Below are 16,483 nucleotides of genomic sequence, written 5' to 3' on the forward strand. Positions count from 1 at the left end.
AATAGTGCATGAACCTTTTTCTAAGTCGGAGTGACTTGAGTCGCTCTGATTAGAATGGTTCCATTGCACAGCATTGGGAGCTACTTGTCAGGCGACCCAAGTCGCCTGACAAGTCGGATTAGTGTGAACCGGCTCTTAATAAAATTGTTGTAAAAAATTTATCAAAATGTTGTGTAGTGTATTGGCACCTGGAAAAACCAGCTGTTGTGTTCTTGTATGTAGTATTATTGGGATGCGGTGCTGGTGTCTTCCACTGCCTAGACCAATCTTTCCCTGTTCTTCATTATATAGTTTTGTGATTCTTCCCATCACTCTTGACAGGAGACTTGAGGCAATTCTTCACAGCAGCGCTATCATTTTCCCATCCCTCTTCATATCCACTCACGGAATGCAAACCCATTCACGAGCATTCTGTCAATGAACATTGGGGTTGGCAGTGCGGCTGATGTGCAGGGGATCCACGAGTCTCTTTGAAGGCTGGAAGCATAGTGAAAGCTATATTTCCCAGCAGCAATGAAAATGTAAATAATGAATATATCTCAGAAATCCAGGAGGTGGCATACAATGCCAGAGATTTTACTACTATTCCGCATCAGATTTTAGTTAAACTTTTTAGCTTGGAGTTACTCTTTAAAAGTCAAGCTGCCCAGTAAAAAAAAAAGAGGCAGTTATAGGGATTAGGTTAAAGCATATTACACTGCCGGCTTACAGAAATAAATAGTTTAAACATTTTTTCCTAAAAAAAAAAAAAAAAAAAAAAAAACTTGTTGCCGGAGCTACTTAACCCTAGGTTGATGTCATGTGACGTCCTGGAATTTAGGTGGTTAAATTTTTCTCAGCAGGCAATTCCTTTACATGTAAAAGCCATCATAGCAGCTGTTTAGCTGCTTGATTGCTTTTACAGGCAGCTGGAGGGGAAGCCCCCGCAGGCCTCTCGTGCTCCTTTGGTCTTTCCCGTGCGATCAGGGACCTGGAGAATATATCTGCTGGTGGTGGTGGTTTACCAAAGAGCTGGCCATGGACCAGAATGTCCCTGGCCATCCCTATGACCCTCGGAGGCTGAAAGCGACGTCATGACGTCGCTTCCTGCATCGGCAGATGTAAATGCTGCCGTTTTTATAGCTAGAAAGCCTGAGATCGATTGTTTGTTTTGTTGTTTTCCCTTTCCAGCAGAGAGGAGAGATGTTGAGACTTGTAGACCCCCAGGTCTCTCTGTAAAGAGGACCTGTCATGCTCTATTCCTATTAAAGGGGATGTTTAAATTCCTTGTAATGGGAATAAAAGTGATCAAAAAATTAAAGAGAAAATGTAAAAAAAAAAAAAAGGTTTTTAAATCGCCCCCATCCCCTCGTGCTCGCACGCAGAAGCGAACACATACATAGGTCACGCCCACATATGTATATGACATTCAACCCACACGTGTAAGTTATCACTGTGAATTTTAGAATTATTTCTCTCGTTCTAACACAAGACCTCTGTAACTCTAAATGGGTAACCTGTAAAAAATGTTAGTTTCGCCTATGGAAATTTTTAGGTAACAAAGTTTGGCCCCATTTCAAGAGTGCGCAATTTTTTAAGTGTAACATGTTTGGTATCTATTTACTCGGCGTAACATCTTTCACATTATAAAAAAACATTGTGGTAAATATTGTGTTTTTTCTCTTTTGTTCATTGACGGACACAGCTTTTGATATTCATAACCATTGGGTTATACTGCCCCCTACAGGAGTAGGACACTAGGCAGAAAATAGTTCTGGCTACACCCATGGGCAGTCCCAGGGGGTATACTCCCTCTCTGTGCTATAGCCACTCAGTTTTTTTTCTGCCTAGTCAAGAGTAAGGATCTAGTTCCTTGCTGTGATCTTTGGTCCTGGCAATTATTTTTCTTTTTAGATAGAATTTTTTTCTCCTGGATTGTTCCTGTGAGGTCTACAATCAACTGCCAGACTGGGCGACAGGCTGAATAATCTAAATCCAGTGGTCACCCCTGTTTGGCCAGCGAGCGTGCGCAGACCTCAGCTCTGCGCTAGGTCGGCCGGGCCACTGGATGGGGGCTGGCCTGCGAGTTAAATGCCTTGCAATGTCGCACGCGACCAGGTCTCGGCCCAAGTTGCAGTGTTCCTCCTAGCTGGCAGCCACCCATTTGAATGGCGAGGGGTTCTGTCTGGAGCGGTGCCTGCCTGTTTCCTGGTATTTTGTTGTAGCCTGTGTATTCCTATACACGGTGGCCATGTTTGTTTAGTCCGGCGTCCATTTTGCTGTTTTTTTGCTATTGAAAATAGCGGCAACCATGACAGTGGAGCCCCGTGGGCGGCAATTTCGGTGGTGGGAGCCCTTCCCCATCCCCTGGTACTGACTCCTGGATGATTTTACTTCCTGAGCGCCGCATGTGTAGTGCATTATCCTGGTGGCTGCAGGCGCTTGTTTCTGCGTGTAGTGAGCCTGATGGGGGTCCTCTCCCTCTCTGCTGAGGATCGCTTGGTGCTTGTGCTGGGCGACCGGGTGGTGCTGCCAGTGCGGTGGGGTTTGTCCCTTAGCAGTGTATAACACCTTTTGTGGGGTCTCCCTGGTGACTCATGGAGTCTTTTGGAGCACATTTCCCCACCTGATTCCCCTCTCTGAGGCTGCCCAACCATCCATCCATCCATGCACTGACGGCGGTCCTGGAGTCCTTTGTGGTTTGTGGGCGATGGGCTAGCAAAAAGTGACCCCCGCCTTCCCCAGCCTCATCTGTCTCATCAGATCCTGAAACTGATTTGGCCGCCGTGGACGTGGGTCACCCTGTTGGCTCTGCAGCCTGGAATCCTCCGATAGGATGATTGCTCCACGTCTGCAGCCACGCACGAAAAGGCGCTGGTGGATGCGTTGATTGTATTTGTATCTGTGCGGGAGACCCTAAAGATGGAGGACATAGCTGAAGCGGCGACGAAGGCGCAGGTACCCTATGGCACTCACAAGCCATCCAGAGCGGCAAAGGTGTTTCCTTTCCCTGCCTATTTTAACAGCATTGTCCCGAAAGAGTGGGGACAACCAAAGCGTCACCGTTGGGTTCCTAAGCGCTTTACTAGGCGTTACCTCTATGTGGAGTCCCTTCTTAAAAAGTGGACTGTGCCACCAGTGGTGGACCGTCAGGTTTAAAGATTAAACAAGGCAACCATGATACCGGTTGAAGAGTCCCCTGTCTTTAAGGATCTGGCTGACCGGAAGGCGGAGGCTGTGGCCCGCAATGGTAACACTCTGGCTGGTTCGGCAATGAGGCTGGTATTCACCATTGCCCTCGTGTTGCAAACTCTGACCGAGTGGGCTAAGCTCTTACGCCGTGACCTGAAGGGGGAAAAGCTCCCCCTGCCTTTGCCAAGCTGGCGGACCAGCTGGTCCAGGGGCTGCATTTTATCTGTGATGCCTCTTTGGATGGCGCTCTCCTGATGGCTCACCTCTGTTTTGTCTGTGGTCCTTAGACTTGCCTTTTGGCTCAAGTGCTGATCTGCGGAACAGATGTCAAAAAAGGTCTTAACAAATCTTCCTTTCCAAAGGAGATCGCTTGTTTGGAGCTACCCTGGATGACATTAAAGGTCTCACAGAGGGGGAAGAGTACTTTTCTTCCGCAGGCTACTAAGGGAAAGGAACCTCGTCATAGACGTGGACCTTCCTTCTCGGCTCACAAGAAGTTTTTGCGTCCCTCAGGGTTGACTAACAAGGGCTTGAAGCCTTTCAGGGCCTCTTCAGGATGATCCAAACGAACCTGGTCTGGCAAGCCAAGATCTGGCTTCTCCAGACCCATAGACAAGGCTCCTTCTGCATGAAGGTGTGCCTTCGCCCTTATCGGGGGTGGGGGAACGTCTTCGCTGGTTAGAGAGATTTCCTCCCCTCTATTGATATCAAGGATGCCTACTTTCACCTAACAGTATGTGCCAGTCACCAGAGTTTTCTCCGCTTTGCTGTGGAAGAGGAGCATTATCAGTTTGTGGCATTAACCCTTGGTCTCGCCTCTGCTCCTTGGGATTTCACAAGAGTGTTAGTCCCGGTGCTAGCTTTGCTACGCCAAAAGGGGATCGCGTTAATGGGCTACTTGGACGGTCTCCTTCTGTGAGCAAAGTCTCCCTCTGCTCTGGTGGAAAACCTGGAGATCACAATACGAACTCTGCGGGAGTTCGGCTGGATTCTGAATTTTCAGAAGTCTGCTCTGGGTCCCTCCATGAAGCTGCACTATCTGGGCCTGACTCTGGGCTCAGCCTTAGCCAGCATGCTCCTTGTAGACAAACTCTAGAAATTGCAGGCTGCAATTCGCCTCCTGCTTTCCAACAGATTCATCCCTCCGGACTTGCATGCGGGTGCTGGGCTTGATGATGTCTACCTTTTTTGAGTCGGTTTTGTTTGCACAGTTCCATACGAGGTCCCTGCAAAAGGGAGATTCTGGCCAAATGGGAGAAGACCCTGAAGTCTCTGGACAATCAGATCTGGCTGAGTCGGGGAACGAGGGAGTCCCTGATATAGTGGCTTCGTTCTCCAGTGCTTCGGCTGGGAATATCCTTCCTCCCCTTGTATTAGACAGTGGTCACCACGGATTCTAGCCTATCTGCCTGGGGAGGTGTCCTTGGCAAGCATTCTGCTCAGGGGATCTGGACACTGGAAGAGTCCAGACTACCGATCAATGTCTTGGAACTCCAAGCGATCAGACTGTGTCTGGATCATTGGACGGATCGTCTACAGTTCGTTCCAGCCCTCTGTGCCATACACATTCCAGGGGTGGAAACTGGCAGGCAGATTACCTCAGTCAGCAGGCATGGGACCACGGGAAGTGGTCCCTTCATCCGGAGCTGTTTCATCAGCTGTGTCTCGGTTGGGACACCCCCGAGATGGATCTGTTGGCGTCTCGGCTCAACAAAAGGGTGCATAGGTTTGTTGCTTGGTCAAAGGATCTTCTGGCGGAAGCCACAGACACTGGTGGCCCCATGGGGTCAGTATAGTCTGATTTACGCCTTCCCTTCTCTCAAGCTTCTGTCAAGACTTCTACGCAGGATCGAGGCAGAAGGGATTCCAGGAATTTTAGTTGCTCCGGAAGGGCCTCATCAGGCTTGGTAAGCTGATCTGGTGTGGCTGGTAGTCGACGTTCCTTGGAAGCTTCTACTCAGGGAGGATCTGCTGTCCCAAGGACAGATCCCCCATCCTGCTTTACAGTCGCTGGCTTTGACAGCTTGGCTGTTGAACGCCAGGTGCTGAAGGATAGGGGTTTATCTGAATTGGTGATTCTTACCCTGTTAAGCTAGGAAATCTACTTCTAGGAGCTGTACCTTCGTACGTGGAAGACGTACATTGTGTTGTGTGAGTCGCTTGGAGTTCATAGTCGCTCCTTCTCGGTGGCACGGATCTTAACCTTCATCGGGGGGGTTGAACAGAAGTTGGCCTTGAGTACCATCAAGGTCTAGGTGTCGGCTTTTGCGGTCTTCTTCCAACGACCTTTGGCCACACACTCCCCTGGTGCATACTTCACACTTTTCTTCAGGGTGTCCGGCATTTGGTCCCTCCAGTCCATTGCCACCTTGGGATCTCAATTTGTTGCTTTCAACTCTACAGAAGAGTAGAAAATATTTGGGCGATTCCCCTGCTTACGCTGTCCCAGAAGGTGGCTTTTATGGTAGCTATCACCTCTGTGCGCAGGGTGTCGAACTGGTCGTGTTATCCTGTCATTCACCCTGTCTGATTTACAGAGATAAGGTGGTTCTTCTCCCCTGTCTGACGTTCCTTCCAAAGGTTGTCTCTGATTTTTATTTGAATGAAGACCTTGTGTTGCCTTTCCTGTGTCCCGTGTGTAACCATCCGAAGTAAATCGCCTTGGAAGTGGTTTGGGCAATTAGGGTGTACCTGGCAGCTACGGAGTCTTTCAGGACATCAGACTCTCTCTTTTTGTTCACAGACGGACCTCGAAGGGTTGTCTGCTTCCCCTGCAACCATTTCCAGATGGATCAGACTGACGGTGGTTCAGGCCTATTCCATCAGGGGTCAGGTTCCTTCTTTCCCTGTCAAGGCACACTCTACTAAGGCGCTTAGTGCCTCCTGGGCCTTCCGTCATCAGGCGTCAGTGACGCAGGTTTGCAAGGCGGCCACCTGGTCATCAAGTTTTATAAAGGTGGATGTGTTGGCATCTGCGAATGCTTCCTTTGGCCGCAGGGTTTTGCAGGCTGCTGTTTAAGAGGACCTGATCCTCTTTAAGGGTGTATTACCGTAAAATCCATTTCTCTGATCATTTATGGACACAGCACCCACCGCTCTGTGGAGTTATTTTTCTCTTGACGTTGACACTGCTTGTTACAAAACTGAGTGGCTATAGTGGAGAAAGGGAGTTTAGCCCATGGGTGTAGCCAGAATTATTTTCTGTCTAGTGTCCTACTTCTGTCGAGGGCAGTATATCCCAATGGTTATGAACACCAGGAGCTGTATCTGTCCATGAACATCAGAGAAATGTATTTTATGGTAAGTCAAAAATCCCTTTTTTTTTTTTTTTTCCCCCCCCCCCCAAAAAAAATCTTGTTTTTAAAAATTGTTGCGCAAATACAGTGTGACATTTAAAAATGCAACGGCTGCCATTTTATTTCCTAGGGTCTCTGCTAAAAATGTTTATATAATGTTTGGGGGCTCGGTGTAATTTTCTAGCAAAAAAAAAATCAAGGTTTTTACATGTAGGAGAGAAATGCCAGAATTGGCTTGTTGTTAGGCTGTACATTAAAGGGGCTGAAATCCCAAAGCACTGCATGCGATTCCCCTTGTGAACTGGTTTCTAAAGAAAGATAAGCATATAAATATTTTTTTTATTGAACAAATGAAAGAATTGTGTAATGTGGATCCTGAATCTACTCTGAGAGCCTCCGTCTTGCAACATATACAGTATAGCATTTAATAAAATACAAGTATTAATTGTTTGTCACTTGCTCCAAATCTGTGCAGTTTCACTGCAGAGCAAAAGGCGTTGTCACTCTATTAAAGCGAGGGGAAAGAAAAGTCACTCTATTAAAGCGAGGGGAAAGAAAAATAAAGCGAGGGGAAAGAAAAATAAAGTATCAAAAACTGGTGTGTTAATATTCATTAAACACAGCACTAGGTGGGCTATTTTTTATTTTGCCTATAGTTCCACTTCAAATTTTGTAGTTTTCCACACATTTCTACCAATAAGCACACAGATATTTCAGGTGATTTAGAACATTACATTTTACCTAAAGAAATCTGATTTGCCTAGCTTGCTGACTTGAGGGTCAGTTTGCTCCCTTGTAATGTCAGTCCATTAATGTTTGCATTTTGTAAATATACCACTAGAGGTCAGTGTTCATCTTAGTGGGATATAATCAGCCTGCCAACATCTGCTCACCCTACTATGTACATCATTCAGTTTCCATATGTTACATATATTATTAATTATTCTCTAAGGGAATTTACATTTTAGTGTAGTGGAGATGCCTTAAATGAAATATCGCTTGCTGCAGGCTTACTTTGATTGCAGTTCCCATTATATTCTATTTATCTAAGCATCCGTTCCCTAAATCATAATATAACTTTTAACAACCACAATTGTCTTACCAATTTACTAAAGGATTTATTGCATGTAACATCTAAGTTTACTAGAAAAAAAAACAAGCCGGTAACCCCCTGCAGTTTGGGCACTGCCCCACTGCATGGGGAAACATTTTTTGGCTGGAGTTCAGCTTTAAGCTTTTGTAGTGGAATTAAAGTGTTTCTGTAAAGTTTGCAGATGCTTCTGTTTGCTGTTTAAAATGTATGTTACCCCGAAAAATCTATATCATTTACATGCGTTGGTGTTTTCATGTTTTTGGTAAATGTAGCCTAAATACTTTATTTGTTCAGAAATACCTGGTGATCCTGTCAGTATTCCTTAGTTCCTCTATTATTCTGACCATGCCAAACCCATGAACAAATCCACGCTGGTGTGGTCAGTTTATGCATCTCTTTTTCACACCATTGTGCCTATATTTCCATATTCAGTTTAGCTGCCATGCTAGTTACCAGGCTTTAATGCAATCATGAGTTTCTGTCCTGGAACAAGCATGCAGATAAGTACTTGTGACTAACTCCTTCCTGATATACATGCTTGATCCAGATCGGTGACTCAAATATAGGGTCAGTATGACAGCCAGTTAACTAGCATTTCCAGTTGGTTTTTAGGTTTTAAGAGCTGTGCATAAATGATTGGGGAAAAATGGGTGTGTGCAGTGTGCACGTATGTATAAAGATCTATTACATACTCCAATCACCCATAACTTTATAACTGCCCACCTAATAATATTGAGTAGGTTTCTATTTTGCCACTAAAACAGCCCTGCCCTGTTGGACATGCACACCACTAGACCTCTGAAGGCATGCTTACAATGTGGAAGAGCACATTATCCAGCTGAAAAAGACCACTGCTATCAAATACCCTTTTCCATGAAGGGGTGTACATGTCACCTACAATGTTTACGTAGGGGGTACATGCCAAGTAAGATCCAGGCATCCATGGCAGGACTCAAAGTTTCCCAGCAGAACATTTCCCAAAGCATCATACTGCCTTCGCTGGCTCCTTTTTTTGCAATCCTGGTGTCGTCTCCTCCCTGGGTTAGCAATGCACACGCACCTGGCCATCTACGTGATATGAAAGAAAATCTGATTCATCAGACCAGGCCACCCTCTTCCATTGCTCCGTGTTCCAGTTTTGATGCTCATGTGCCTATTATTATTGTAGGCACTTTTGGCTGTGGACAGGGGTCAGCATGAGCACCCTGACAGATCTGCGACTACTCAGGCCCATGCACAACAAACTACAATGCACTGTGTGTTCTGACCCCTTTCTATCAAAAATCTAAACTTTTTTAGAAATTTGAGCTGCCCATGACCCTGTCACCAGTTCGCTGGTTTTCCTTCCTTGGGTCACTTTTGGTCAGTCCTGGACACTGCAGACCAGGAACATACCACAAGAGCTGCAGTTTTAGAGTTGCTCTGACAGTCTGGCTCTTGTCAAAGTCACTCAGATCTTTACAATTACCTATTTTTCTGTTTTCAACACATCAACTTCAAGGACAAAATTTTCACTCGCTGTCTAATATGTCACCCACTTTTAGATGCCATTGTAAGGAGATAATCAATGTCAACAGCTTGTCTATTGACATAATGTTCTGGCTGATCGGTGTATGTGAGAAGCATTTATAAGCAGCTGATGGCCATACTTTAGGAGTGCAAGAGCTTTGTATGCATTTTTTTCAAGATTATTACTATTATTATACAGAGCAATATAATAATTATACAGTAGAAATAATAGTGTTCTTTTATATTTTCCTGCTTTTCAAGTTTGCCACTAGAGGTCACTCTTTAGATAAAATGCTATGTGTTCTTAGGTTGGAGTAGAGCTTGGTTCTATATAAAGCTGGCTCAGCAGTAATCCCCTTGTTTTTGATAATCTGATTTCACAACCATTTCGGGAACACTTAGTAAATTGAGTTGCGGACACTATATCCTACTGTTTACAGATCTTATCAGGCATGATTATACATTTCCCCCCAAAAAATTAGCAATACCATTTTCTGTAAGCATTATCCCATTAACTTGGAGCGGTTTAAAGCACCGAATCCCACATAAAGATTTAGGCAGCACTATCTCTGCTGAATCAAAGAAAAGTGCCTATTTTGAAAGCTTGTCTCTATTCAGCCAGTCCACTTGATGTACTCTTCCAGCCCCAATTTAAGGGAAACTCCAATATAGTAAAGATCAAGCACACCCACCAATTAATTAATGAAATGGTTTGTGCTGAAATCAAAGAGCACTTATCTACTCAAATGACAGATGGAAAATACAAAAGTGCCGTACAATATGCAACAGGCTTGGGCTCAAAACTTACAATGGCAATGTGAGAAGACGTATAAGAAATTACCAGGTAGCTAAAAAGTGAGGTCTAGAAACCCAACATTTTGGGGGGTATACAAACATCCCTTTCTCAAGGGTTTGACAGGAGTCCCTCTCAATGCCAACCACTGGGTACGTCACTAGGGCTTCCAACCCCAGCCTCGCTGGGTTCACCAGGTGACAGAATGTACACTATCAGTACACGCCTTCATAAGTTAAAGCTGGGTATACACATATCGAAATGCAGTAGGAATCAACCAATTTTTTTGGTATGTGTGTAGTCCTGTCTGTTCAACAGGAGCCGGTCTTGAGCAACGGGGGGGAGATCCCCGTATCCACATCGCTTGTGTGGACACAGAAATCTTCTTTTTTTTTTTTTGCTCCTTCAATCCCCTGGTTGAACAAAAAAAACTATGCGTGCTTACCCTGCTTAATATATGGGAGGCAGCAGTGATACTGGGAGTGGGAAGGAAAATGCCCAAAACTAAAATCTCCAAATTAATAAAAAGCACATGCATATACAAAATATTACACAAATATCGATTAATTTTAAAGCCATGTAGTACAAAAATTGACAAAGTAGCAAAAAGCTGTTATAGACTCTGTATCTATGGCAGACCATGATTAAAAAGTAAGCAGTTTAAGGTCAACTTTGATGCCTTTAGGGGACAGAGTGTCTTAATTTTTACATCCAACGCAGTTCTGCTTGTGACTGCCTTTCCGGGGATTTCCCTATAACCATTAGGTGTAATGGTTTTGCATTAGGTCTTGCAACTGGGGAAGAGAATTAATATCACTACTTTGTCTGCTGAAATGGGCTTGTATGCCCTATGTGGTTTGGCCGACACCGCCCCAGCCGCATTGGGGATTTGACTTCAGAAGTGGCACAGTTATAAAATCCTTTTAATCCTAGTTTTGTTTTTTTTTGTACCCATGCCTGGGTGGGAGAATGAATCTATCTTCATTACAAAACTGCACTGCACACAGTGTATGCAACAAAACATTCCTTTAGGGGGTAGAAGTAATGAGAGCCAATTATCTTGAGAAGTTTCATGCGAGATGAAGTCCGCATGTACCAGCTGGTTGCACGCGTTTATAAAGCCAATAATCAACCCCCTAAAAGCATATTTCTCTTACGTCCTCCGACAGTCGCCGCCTCTTCATATTCGTCACATATGGGGTATTAGACTTTGCTCCGAAGGAGTAGCTAGGCAACAGAATATGTTAACAATAAAGCTTTAACATATCCCACCCTCAAGGGGTGGTCCCCTCAGTCAATACCCTCCTACTTCCTGCAACCATATCTCAGTTTTAATGTCTAGCTTGTCAGGAGTGGCTGGCTCTCTCTGTGCTGGGACTTTTTGTCCCAGACTCTTTCTTCTTTTTAATATTTTGTTTGAGTTTTCTCTCTACCTTTACTTAGCTGTTATTTTTGTCAGCATTAGTTAGTTCTTCGGACGAAGAGGATCATGCGGACTGGGTCTCGGGCTGATCCCCCTGGTCGCAGGTCGTGGGTCAGTGGCTTCCCAGTCTGCCATCGAGCGTTCAGCCAGGTAACGCTCCTGGCACAGTGAACGACCCATCCCTGTTCGGTGCAGGGATGATTGGTGAGGTGGCTACCTCACCGGACGCTGTGCGGTTTCTTAACCTCCATTATGTGCGTCTTGAATTGCGACTCTCCCTGCCTCATGTGCAGCGGCTTGTTCGCCTGTGCGGGTTCCCCACGCCATGTGAGGTAAGTGTATTTATGTGGGGACCTGTCTGTCTGGGGGGGTCTCAGTCTGGGACTGTGTAACCTGCCTTTAATCACACTGCTTGTCTCCCTATCTCTCGGCTGCATGCTGTGGGCTGCAGGGGGGGGGGGGGGAGCTGTATGACACTGTGTGTGTCAGGCTGGGCAGTGTGAGGTGCTGTGTGCTGTGGGGCATGTTTTTTCTTGGCATGTTTGGGCATATACAGCGATCGCTGCGGCGATCTAACATGTATCCTTATATTGGGATGTAATGTGTGTGTTTTTTATGCACTATGGAGCGGCGTTTTCGGCGCCAAACGACGCCATTTTACCGGCGCCCGCTCCGGCCGCATGGTTTACATGCACGGCGGCCATTTTCTTGTAGCCTCCATAGGCTTACATAGAGCGCCCTGGCAGCATCACTTCCTCTCTCCTGGAACACCGATCGAGGCAGCAGCAGCAGCGGGGTCTCCTCAGGTTTTATCCTTCTGTTCTTGTTATCCATTGCCTGTACTCAGTTTGTTTATTCCCTGTGGGGGTCTCATTGTGCCTGAGTGTGGTGCGGTGGGCTGCACTTGCCGCGCTTGCTAAAAGGGGGCAGTTAACCCTTGGTTGTCTGGCATTACAGGGGCAATGGATTCTCAGGAGGGCAAGTTTCCTACAGTATTGGTGGAAAGCCAGGGGACCGCTGTTTCCCCCCCAGGGGGGGATTTAGCCACTATTGTGGCTGGCCTTGCTGCCCAGGTGCAAATGCTGGTGGCTGCTCAATCTACTAAACGGCCCAGAGTTGCTCTGTCCTCTGATTCTGAGGGTGAAGGTGATGGGGCTGTTCTGGCAGGGACCCCCCTATCGGGGTCCCGCTCCTCTCTTGATCTAGTGGGTTCTGAGGTAGAGGCTGAAGTTGAGGGGGTTGATAATTCTCCCCCTGGCTCGCCTGAAGAGCTTGCAATCATGGATGAGTTGATTGCTTCCATTAAGCAGACGCTACGTTTGCAGGACGAAGTGTGTCCCCCCGCTGCTTTGGCGGCTTATGGGACGCAGAGAAAACGCAGGACGCCGCAGGTTTTTCCCTGCAATGCTGATTTTCAGCGCGCTGTTAGGGATTAATGGCGCGATCTGCGCAAGCCTTTTGCGGTACCAAGTAAATTCAAGCTGCGTTATCCTTTCTCGCCTGCCACTGATGAACGGTGGTGTGTGCCTCCACCAGTGGATCATGCAATTGCGGTTTTGAACAAAGCCACTGCGATTCCTGCAGAGGGTTCCCCTGTTTTCCGTGATGCCACGGATAGGAGACTGGAGTCTCTTGCCCGTCATACTTATTCTGTTACGGGCTCTATGCTTAAGGCTCTGTTTGCTTCTCTCATGGCGGCCCAGGCGATCGCAAGTTGGACGCAGATGCTTAGGCGCGTCCTAGTGGCCGATTCGGCCTCGGCGGCGACCCTGGATATGGTGGATCAGATCCACCAGGGTGTCATGTATCTGTGTGATGCGGACCTGGACCTGATTCCGTTGGCTGCACGTGTGCACAGCGTGGCGGTGTTGTCTCGCCGCCTGGTTTGGTTGAAATGTTGGTCGGTGGACCAATCTTCACGTAAGACCTTAGCCAATCTACCTTATGATGGGTCTCGCCTTTTTGGGGAGTCCCTGGATGTGTTGATTAAGGGGATCACCGGGGGTAAGAGCACTCTCTTGCCCCATTTCCCCAAGGCTAAGGGGGCTTCTGGGAAGAAGCATGCAAATTTTCGGCCCCCTCAGGGGTCCTTTCGTGCCTTTCGGCCGCACTACAAGGGCAAACCGTTCAAAGGCCAAGGCTCTCAGAAGAAGCCCTGGTCTGGGAAACAGAAGTCCGGCCAATCCGGACCTGCTGCCCATAACAGTTCGGCCTGAAGGGGCGCCCTCACCCAGTTTTGGGGTGGGGGGATGCTTGCGCGGTTTTCTTCAGCCCTGGTTGGCCCGTGTGCGGGACAGATGGGTTCTGGAAATCGTTCGATCTGGTTACAAGATCGAGTTTCTCTCTCGGCCGGAGAGCAGATTTTTTCCCTTAAATCTTCAACTGTCTCCAGAGCGACTGCGGGATCTGCACCTGGCGGTGCGGGACCTGAGGGCTCAGGGAGTGGTGGTTCCGGTGCCTCATCGGGACAGATTTCGGGGGTTTTATTCCAATCTGTTCACCGTGCCCAGGAAGGAGGGCAAGGTTCGTCCGATTCTGGACTTGAAGGCTCTGAACCGCTCTGTGCGGGTTCGCAAGTTCCGCATGGAATCCCTGCGCTCGGTGGTGGCTGCCCTGGTTCCGGGGGAATTCATGGCCTCCATCGATTTGAAGGATGCGTACCTTCACATCCCCATATTCGAGGGTCATCAGAGATACCTTCGATTTGCCATTGCGGAGGATCACTACCAGTTCGTGGCGTTGCCCTTTGGTCTCGCCTCCGCGGGTCTTCACCAAGGTGCTTGCACCGGTTCTGGCATTATTGAGGGCCCAGGGCATTTCTGTCCTGGGGTATCTGGACGACATTCTGGTTCGGTCTGCGACCAGACAGGGTCTGGAGAAGGACCTGTCTGTCACAATGCAAACTCTGCAGGAGTTTGGTTGGACGATAAATGTTCCAAAGTCGACACTGAGTCCGTCGGTTCGTCTCCCCTATCTGGGAATGATACTGGACTCGGTGCAGGCGAAGGTCTTCCTGCTGGAAGACAAACTCAGGACTCTTCAGGAGGAAGTCAGGTCCCTCAGGGACGTTCCACACTCGTCTCTGCGGACGTGTATGAGATGTCTGGGATTGATGGTCTCGGCCTTCGAGGCGATTCCTTTCGCGCAGTTTCACACGCGGGGTCTCCAAGCGGAGATCCTGTCCAAGTGGGACGGGCGACCTCAATCTCTGGATCTTCAGATCTCGTTGAGTCATCGCACCAGGGAAAACCTTCTGTGGTGGCTCCAGTCCCCGTTGGTGTCCGGGGGCAAGTCGTTTCGTCCGATCTCGTGGACGATAATCACCACGGATGCCAGCCTGTCGGGCTGGGGTGGTGTTCTGGGCGTTCTGTCCGCCCAGGGGACCTGGTCGGAGGGGGAGTCTTCCCTCCCGATCAACATTCTGGAATTGCGTGCGATAAGGCTCTGTCTTCATCGCTGGACGGACCGGCTGCAGGGCTGCCCGGTTCGGGTGCAGACGGACAATGCCACGGCGGTGGCCTACATCAACCACCAAGGGGGCACCAGGAGTGCCCGAGCGGCTCGAGAAGTGGCCGACATTCTGTCTTGGGCCGAGACTCATGTCCCGGCGATAACGGCGGTTCACATTCCGGGAGTGGAGAACTGGCAGGCGGACTATCTGAGTCGCCAGACCCTGGATCAGGGGGAATGGTCTCTCCACCCGGCTGTCTTCCAGATGTTGTGCGCGAAGTGGGGTCTTCCAGATGTGGACCTGTTCGCGTCTCGCCTCAACTACAAGGTGAAGAGGTTCGTGGCAAGGACGCGCGACCCTCGGGCAGACGCGTCGGACGCGTTAGTGGCCCCGTGGCATCAGTACAGGCTGATGTACGCGTTTCCACCGATTCAGTTGCTGTCCAGGTTCCTTCGCAGGTTACACTCGGAACGCAGCACCGTGATTCTTGTGGCACCGGACTGGCCTCGCCGGTCCTGGTACGCAGACCTCGTGAATCTGGCGGTCGACGCCCCTTGGCGTCTGCCTCTTCGAGACGATCTACTGTCTCAAGGACCGATTTACCATCCTGCTTTACAGTCGCTGGCTTTGACGGCCTGGCTGTTGAGACCGAGGTCCTGAAGGAGAAGGGTCTCTCTCCAGAGGTCGTTCATACTTTGATCAACGCGAGGAAGTCTTCCTCGGGGAAGGTTTATTACCGTACTTGGAAGGCCTATTTTGCCTGGTGTGAGTCCAGGGGGTTTTCACCCCGCACGTACTCGGTTTCCCGTGTGCTGTCTTTCCTTCAGACGGGTGTCGATCAGCGTTTGGCGCTGGCTACGATAAAGGGTCAGGTGTCTGCGCTGGCCGTTCTGTTTCAACGTCCCGTGGCTTCCAACTCCTTGGTTGGCACTTTTATTCAGGGTGTGCGGCATCTGGTTCCTCCTAGGAGGGATCCTTTGCCCCCTTGGGACTTGAATCTCGTTCTATCTGTGTTACAATGTGCTCCTTTTGAACAGATCAGGGAGATCTCGTTGTCTATGTTGTCCAAAAAGGTCGCCTTTTTGGTGGCGATCACTTCGGCTCGCAGAGTGTCGGAACTGGCGGCTTTGTCCTGCAAGTCTCCGTACCTGGTTGTTCATTTGGATAAGGTGGTCTTGCGACCTAATCCTTCTTTTCTGCCGAAACGAGTTTCGGAATTCCATCTTAACGAGGATATTGTTTTGCCTTCGTTGTGCACGAAGCCTAAACATCCAAAGGAGGTGAGATTGCACTCTCTGGATGTTGTTCGGGCGATAAGGGTTTACCTTAAATCGACTGAGTCTTTTCGTAGGACGGACTCCTTGTTTGTTCTTCCGGAGGGTCCTCGGAAGGGCATGGCGGCTTCGGCCTCTACCATCGCCAAATGGATCAGGCAGACCATTGAACAGGCCTATGCTTTGCAGGGGAAGGTTCCCCCTGTACCTGTGAAGGTGCACTCTACTAGATCTCTGAGTACGTCTTGGGCCTGCCGTCATGGGGCTTCTGTAGCCCAGGTGTGTAAGGCGGCGACTTGGTCGACCGTGCACACTTTCACAAAATTCTACAAAGTAGATGTTCAGGCATCGGCGGATGCTTCCTTTGGCCGCAAGGTTCTTAGTGCGGCTGTTCCATAGGGTCCCTTGTTGGGGACTCCTGGCTGTTGGGATAGTTTTTTGTATCCCCTGGTTTTTTTGTCTTTTCCTGGGTT

The 16,483-nt window shown here is 48.3% G+C and overlaps 1 protein-coding gene across 1 annotated transcript in view; it reads left to right on the top strand.

Moving 5' to 3' along the window:
* Positions 1-16,483, top strand: part of TIMM50 (translocase of inner mitochondrial membrane 50) — a 74,655-nt gene that overhangs the window by 9,022 nt on the left and 49,150 nt on the right. The gene's annotated exons all lie outside the window — the stretch shown is intronic.

The sequence above is a fragment of the Pelophylax lessonae genome, assembly GCF_965119305.1.
Source record: "Pelophylax lessonae genome assembly, chromosome: 7".
Classification (NCBI taxonomy): domain Eukaryota; kingdom Metazoa; phylum Chordata; class Amphibia; order Anura; family Ranidae; genus Pelophylax; species Pelophylax lessonae.